This window comes from Cupressus sempervirens, chromosome 3 (assembly GCF_028749045.1).
Source record: "Cupressus sempervirens isolate cs-2001-9-10 chromosome 3, ASM2874904v1, whole genome shotgun sequence".
Lineage (NCBI taxonomy): Eukaryota > Viridiplantae > Streptophyta > Pinopsida > Cupressales > Cupressaceae > Cupressus > Cupressus sempervirens.
The window spans coordinates 123,964,178-123,972,647 of record NC_143120.1 but is presented as its reverse complement, the minus strand read 5'-3'; the positions used below and the strand labels follow the sequence as shown (position 1 = coordinate 123,972,647).

Below are 8,470 nucleotides of genomic sequence, written 5' to 3'. Positions count from 1 at the left end.
GCGAAAGTCACCAGTGATCCTCACTATGTCTACCTACTATCGCCAATGTCACTCCTTTCGAGATTCTCCTCATAGAATCTCTTTTGCGATAGTCAACAGTGATGCTCATTGTGTCTGCCTACTGTCGCCAGTGTCACACTTTCTGAGATTCTCCTCATAGGATCTCTTTTGCAACAGTCACCAGTTGTTTCAACTGTGTCTGCCTACTATTGCTAAGGTCATGTCTCCAAATTCCTTTATAGAAGATCTCTATTGCATCAGTCACCAATCATCCTGGCTATGTCTGTCTATTGTTGCTTAGTCCTCTTTAGGTTCTTCATCGTGAAGATTCCTCTTTGACCTTAGTCACTAGTCATTCTGACTGCATCAGCCTACTATCGTCACCCTACTAAAGAGATTTCTTTCAAACTTGTTTTGGACATTAACACTTGACATCAATCCCGAAAACATTGAACTCAAAAATGATATAATTGTTTGGATATGCTGAGCATTTTCTTTGTTTGCTTTGTTTTGATTTATCATATCTCCTCAAACAACTTGATGATGTCATCTTCGACTAGAGAAGTAATGACTGGAGGCATGATCTTTCTTTGCTTTCTATTTGTGGTTTAGTTCCAATTAGTTGACATATTCCTATAAGAGGGGTGTCCACTATAAGAGCCTCCACCTCGTATTGGATGGCCGTGTGTACCTTGACTCCTTTTATATGAATACATCAATAATGTTGGTTCTTCTCCTTGTTTGTTGGAGTGAAATCTTCATGCTACAGTAAATACTGATACTCATCCTGCTAAGTGAACTTATGGGTCACTGTGAGTATATCTAGCACACTTCTATCTCAGGTTACGAACACAAGGGTCGTTGTGGACAGAATAAATACTGAATACTTAGCATAAGAGGGATCTCCCATGTGTTTGGTGTGCCTGTCATGCAAGCAACATTCAGGTCATCCTAACGTTTATGCTCTAATGCTTATGTTAACTTGCTATATTAAAAGGGACAAATGTTTTGGTCATTCTGGCTTCTTGTGCCTCGAATGCTTACATTTAATCCCAACAAACCAATAAAATATGTTATATTCATATTCTCATGATTGCAATGTCAGTGAGAATTGTATGATGTACGAGCTTTGTTCTATATCTAATGATGATTAAATGTTGAGGCTTGGTAACCAGACCTAGGGTTGCATTTCACATAGTCTTGCATCACATTCTTTGCATAAGCATGCTATTCGATGGTCATGCTATTCCTACCCTTTGTGATGAAGGATCGGGGGGCATCTTCCTACATATCAAGTTTCTCCATGGCTGCACAAGCATTTGGTTTGTCGATTCACGCTCCTCAATGGAATACCTGTGACTATCAAGCAAAAACACGCATCACTACATGAGATGTCAATTCATACATATGCGTTCTATCTAAGTACAACATACATATCATGTACATCAAAAAAAAAAAACATAGAGAATGACATGTACACAAGGATACTTGACTCAAAAAAGATCTCATATGTATATATCTCAAAGAATGGGTCTGTACAAAAATGGGCACTACTCAAGCGCAATCAATCAAAAATGATATATGTGGTGTTGGCACACTAGTTGATACATAGCCAGAGATCAAAATCACAATCAGCCATAGAATGTCTAACTCTGTCCTATACCCTCACCTCTAGGAGGAGTAGGAGCAGTAGGTGGCGGAGGTGGCGGTGGCATATTTGGTCTGGCAGGAGGTCGTGTACCTCCAAACTCTCACGCATACTAAGAGAAGTGCTAAACCTACAATGTCTCATCCGGTACCATGCTGGTATATGTAGCATAATAATAGGTAGCCCTAGCTAACTGAAAGCAGATCTCATCCTGCACTAGCTCCAACCTCTACTTTGTAGTCTCTGCGTGCTCCCTCTGTCGATCTATCTCCTGCTGCCTCTCCACCAGCTGTGCATCTCAGACTGCTACCTATATTTGCAGGTCCCCCAACTGTCAGGAAGCTTGATGGATCTGCTCTTGATATTATTGTACCGCATCCTACACCCCAGCTGCTGGCTGATCTAGCATATCCTCATCTAACATCTCTGGGGCCTATCACTGTGGAGGTGCCTACAACTGTGGTGGCACCTGCTGTTGTGGAACCTCCTGCTGAGGGGCCTGCTCCTCAGTCCTCTGTCTCCTTCGCCAACTATGTCCTGTCCCACTACCTTTGGCACTTGAGTTTGATCCCATCTGATGTGGGGGAATAGGCATCTACTGTACTCAGTGCTAGATCTATGGCAAAATTTTTGGCTAACCTGACAGCTGTGGCTATACCTGTTTCTGCTGGGGCACTTGTACCTGCCCTGCCATCCCCAGTGGAATTGTGAAGCATGGAAACAGATGGCTAATAAAAAATGCTTGATATTTAGGTGTCATCCTAGCATCTACTACCTCTGGGAGGTAGTCCCACTATACTACAACTAGACTGCGAATATCTATCATGGATCGCCTTGGATCCATCCATTGTGGCCATCCCCACTCAACATCCTTCTGCACCCTAGCATAGGCACAGTACTCATGTGAAATGTCCTAAGGATGGCCATACTACCACCACACTCATGAGATCACAAATCTCTCTATCACTGATGTAGTCTTGCCCGCCAGAGGGCAAGAACAAAACATCCATGGCAGCTCTCTAGGGGCGTCATCCCAGTCCTTTGTTTCTCTCCACGGTCGCCATACAATGGACACCAAGTCATCAAGATGTGTTTGCCAGTGCTCAGTCTTACCTAGGTGGACCTGGGTAATGTGCCCTCGATATTATCATATATAGGGCTCCATAGGCTCTTGGGCATCCTCAAAAATTGGCCTACATATGGGAAGGTGCTCCCAGGCCCAGATCTACAATACATATACACTAGTTGCCATGGTCTTCTTCTCATGGAAGATGACCTTGTGCATCTCATGTAAAAGATGAGCCAACATGCACTAACCCCACCCAAAGATCTTAGGTGCCTCTAGCATCCTGCAGAGCATGACCCCCCATTCGCACTCTAAACCATGCTGTCCTCTGTCATGACATAAGAAGCAGCTCAAAAATATTGCTAGCATAGCTGCCAACTTGTGTGTCAGTCCATATGTGTGCATTAGCTCATCCCAACTGATAGCCCTGCCTCTTGGTAGCTCCCTCCAAACACAATGGACAGTGCCTCTAGCCTTGCTCGGGGCACTGTATCATAAATAACTCGAGCACCATGGAAGGGAATTTGCAAAATCTTCCATATGTCCTCTAGTGTGATAGTCATCTCACCCATCAGCAAGTGGAAGGTGTTCATCTCTGAATGGAAACACTCAACCAAAGCAGTTAGAAGGCTGTGATTCACCATCATGGCTGGAATCCAGCATAATGAAGACAAACCCAGTCGAGTAATGTCTGCCCAATCTGCATCATCAAGACTCTGCAATAACTCTCCATATGGCAGATAATGAGACCTAAATGAAACATCACCAAAAGACTCTTGCACGCAAAACAACAAACAACAAATGAAACGATCAGTATCAAGTCAAAATGATGCACCAAAATCAATTAAAATGTAATTTTTGAGTGCAAAAATCAAATTTTTAAACATGACTTTCACAAGATTTCATGCAAAATTTGTGAAATCTTGCGCGAAGCTCTCAAAATTTTGCGCAAAACTATTCCTTCTTCGTGCAAAGAATCACGTCTTTGTGCAAAAAAAGACTTTCTCGCGTGAAAAAAGAGCTCTCCACACGAGAAAATAAATTCTCGCGTGAGTAACGAATTGCCTCGCGTAAAGAATCTCAATCTTCATGCAAAACCTAATACTTCCCGCGCGAAGATCCTCTAGTTGCGCGTGAAAAAATAATGCACCCTGTTTCTTTGCGCGAAGAAAGATCTTTGTGTGAGAAGAGATAGGTGTCGTGCGAAGACCAACCGGACAACCGCAAAACATGCTATAACGTGCAATAAATGACATCAAAATGCATGAAAGCAAAAGTACGAAGCTGGAGAATCAACAACTCACTGGTGGTCCGCAGTCTACTGGGCGATCGTGACGTATGGAGCGCTCAAATTGATGATGTCTCACGCTGATTTCCATGTCTCTCTCAAAGCTCAAATCAATAGAAGACAAAAACACAAATGAATTGAAAATGATCCCTCGGGCCCTTATATAGCTATTGACCAAATTTTTCAAAGTGCTCAGATTTGCGCAAAAATCACACCCTTGGCTAATTGGACCATTCTCTATCCATTTTCGAGAATGAATTTGAAATCTGACACACCTAAATGCCTCAAAAATGCATTTTAAAATTTTGGAGACCGACGCGATCGAATGCTTGTGCAACTCAAATTTTTCTGATACTTTACGATTCTTGGAATCCTTTCAACCCTACATTCTCCATATTTTCAAAATTCATTTTGGAAATAGTTAACTCGAGTCGACTGTGTCTAAATATGGTCAACTTTTAGTCAAACTTGGCCTTTTAGACCTCGCAATCAACACATAACTAGCTCTGAATTTTCTTTAGATCATTATGATATCTTCTCTTTTCTTCAGATTGTTTTGATCTCTCCTAGATTCTGTTACATCTTAGATTTCTTCTGTATCTATTTCTATATTTCTTTACATCTATTTTTGGTGTGTCATCTTTCAATTTCGCTCCCGAGGGTGTAGGATGATTACATCATTAAATTGAATTTCAACTCAATCTGAATCTTATTGCTTGGGGCATCTCATCACTCGGGGCATCTTGTTCCCTTCTATCTGGTATCTTTGCCATCTATCTTATCTTTTCATCAATTGATCAACCTTATAACAAATCTTCTCAGAGTTCAATGGATAGGTATTGGGACAGTCTAAACCCTGACTCCTGAGGATCAAGCCTCATTCTGGGGATGATTCTATGACTTATAATTCGATCATGCTTTCTGCTTTCAATCTTGGGTATCTAGGTGTTCTATCTGGATCCTTGAAGATTAAGCTCCATACTGGAGAAAATCTTCTAAATGCTATCAATCTTAGGTATCTAGGTGTTCTGTCTAGATCCTTGAAGGTTAAGCTCCCTTCTGGAGATAATCTTCTAAATGCTATCGATCTCAAGTATCTAGGTGTTCTATCTGAATCCTTGAAGGTTAAGCTTAGTTCTGGAGATAATCTTCTAAATGCTATCAACTTTGGGTATCTAGGTATTCTACTTAGATCCCTTAGGATTAAGCTCTGTTCTAGAGATGGTCTTAAAATTTTATCAATTGGTCTTCGTATCATCAACTTCAAAACCAATCTCATCTTCTCATCATGCTTTCTGATTTTCTTTGAATTGAACGTGTTGCTCACACAATTCATTCAAAGAGGGGCAAAATGTAATACCCCAAAATTGGCTCATTGCCATCTCAACCAATTCTGGTCTATTTCTGATCAACTCTAAGTCCTATGTCACTAGGCAATTCTTATTTTGCCACTCGCTATTTGACTTAATTGTCAGATGCAAAAAACCCTAATCTGCATTCATCATGCTCTTTATTTAATTCCTAAAGTATTGACTCATATTAGCTGCATTAAACCTATTTGATTTCAATTTAATCTAAAGTATTTATACTTTAATTAAATTAAATTATATCCTAAGGCTAATGTACTATGGAATTAAATCTATTTAATTTGATAAAAAGTGCTTATTTTAATTAATTAAACAAAATTATTTAATTAAATAAAGAAGCTACTTCTAATTAATTAAGTGAAATTATTTAATTAAATGGGAAATCGTTCCTAATTAATTAAATGAAGTTATTGAATTAAATGAGAAAAGTGTCTTTAATTAATTAAATAGGATTATTTAATCAAATAGAAAATGCATTTATGAGGTTATATCTCATTTTATTGAATTAAATATTTCTCCAAAATCTCTCTTCAGTTCAAAAAAGGAAATTTCCAGTTCATTGCTGATCAAATTAGAAGTGACCCAGATCAATTGCTCCCTCACTGAAGTCTATCTGAGTTGACTGACTTTTACACTCAGATCTGACCCAGTTAACTCCCTTTGATTTGGGAATCTTTCTTTAGGACTGAACTTCATCTTCAATCCTGACCGTTGATCCGAATCGATCTCAACCGTTGATAGATTCTAGGGAAGTCTATTTAAGAGACCCTCATTTCCTAATTAAGGAGGTTGGAATTTTCATGCTATTGAATTACTGTCATATTTTTGCACTCACTTTACTCAAGTTTTCATTATATTCTAGCTTTCTTTAATATCATCTAGATTAATACTATGCATACATGTAGATTAAATGTTATTTTCTAATCTATAGTTTAATTGTTTGCATTTCATTTAGATTACTTGCATAGCATTTAGCTTAATTGCATTTAAATCCTTTGTTCTTAGAAGGTCTAGTTTGCCTACACCTCAAATCTGAGGATACTAAATAGGCAAAATCCTTCTAGATAGAAGGTGACAAGTCACCTTACCAGACCTCTTGGATAAACAATTCAATGCTTATTCCAGGATGATTCCGTAGGTAATGACTATGTCAAAGTGTTTGTGAGGTTCAGAGGCCCACATTTCACAGGTACACCTCCCACACGATTTAGGGAATTTAATCAGTTTGGAACATTTAAATCTTTCTTGCTGCAAGAGTCTAAATGAGCTGCTAGAAACCTTTAGCAATCTCGCCAACCTTAAATATCTTTGTTTGAAGGATTGCATTGAGTTAAATATATGTAGCCATGTTCTACAGAGATGTTTTAAACTGGAGTACCTAAATCTGAAAAGCTGTAGGAAGATAGAAGCCCTACCTATCACAGTGGACCATCAATAACATCTAAAGGCCACCATTTTAAAAGTGATCTGGATTCCTCTGTTTAAAAATGGAATTTACGGGCTTGGTACTTACACAAGTGCTATTGAAAACATAAGCTAGACAATTCTTCCTAATTCTAATATAATGGAAATTTAAAAAAATCCACTTTGTATTGTTTTGATGAAGAAGGAAAAATTGCAAATCATGGTGCACTGTTTGCAATAATGTTATGGAGTGGAGAGGCCTTTCCATTTAGCCAAAGCAAGATAGATCAAGTTCTCTCTACTATACATGCTAGATCAAGCTTGAATATTCTCTTCAATAGAAAATATCTGCTACACAACCAAGCAAGAAAAGAGTTCATCATTAAGGACGGTGTGACTTTGCAAGGGATCAGTTAATGGGAGATCATTTTATCTTGTGTGTGGACCATTTGATAACCGCTTCCACATTGGAATTAGCTACAGTTGAGGCCTAGAGGCCATCACAACATGGTCAGGTTCCCTTCCAGCAAAACAGGGTATTGGCACTAGATTCTCCTCCTGAGGCTTATAAAGAGGCTTCTTCCCTTGATGCTGAGTCCTCAGAGATGATTCTTGACTCTCCCACCTTCAATTATGGAGGGGGTCCATGCACTATGGTTGAGTGTTGTATTTGCAAGGATGAGGATGATGATAGAAACATGGAATCTCTATGTGCCTGTTCTGGGAGTTTGAAGTATGCGCATCGCAAATGTGTGCAACATTGGTGCAATGAGAAAGGAGAAATTACTTGTGAGATATGCCATCAACAATACAAGCCTGGTTATACTACTCCTTAGCTAGCTTATTCTGATGACATTCCCATTGATATCAGGTCAAGTTGGGAAGTATCTGAAGCAGAATTGGACCTACGTAATCCTCGCCTTCTTGCTATGGTTGCAGTAGAGAGACACTTCTTTGAACGTGAGTATGGTGAATACTCATCAGTAAACTCAAGTGGTGCATCATGTCTCTGATCTACAACTTTGATTCTCATGGCTCTTTTTCTTTTATGACATGCACTTGCTATAACAAATTCTAGAGGAGATGAGGATGGTTCAACCTTTTTCACTCTTTTCCTTCTGGGAGCTGCCAGATTTATCTTGCCTTGTTACATCATGGCTCAGGCATTGAGTGTTATACACCATCATGGACAGAGATAGGTAGCAATAGTAGTAGCTAAAGTTTCCCTTCATCTAGAATAGGAACAAGCTCGATTAGTGAATCGATAACACTTGGTCAATGTGCAATAGGACTTCAATGTACTACTTTCTTTGGCAATTTGATATCTAATCAACTATCCAGTTGGCATCTATTCAGGAGATGAAATATCTCAGTAAATGCCAACGGATATATCCAAGCATCAAGTCGATGATTCAATCTTTTGAAGACATGTTCCAAGCCATTCATTTCAATTTGTGATCTTTGTCATTTAAGGTTAATTTTATTGAGGTTAATTAACCTCCAAAATCACATATTTAGGAGGTGGTTATTAACCACGAAGAGGTAGTTATTAACCTCTGTGTCTATATAAGAGCTCTTTTGGGCTTTGTAAAGGGACCTTTTGGCTTTGGGAAAAGGGAGCACTATGCTAAAATTTTGATTAGGAGTTGATATTTGGAAAGTATGTACAAATTTTATCTTTGTAATAAAAAATTCCT

General features: G+C 39.0%; 1 pseudogene; it reads left to right on the top strand.

The window, feature by feature from the left end:
• Positions 1-7,426: 7,426 nt before the first annotated feature.
• On the top strand, positions 7,427-7,972 carry LOC149565094 (uncharacterized; annotated as a pseudogene).
• The last annotated feature ends 498 nt before the right edge of the window (positions 7,973-8,470 follow it).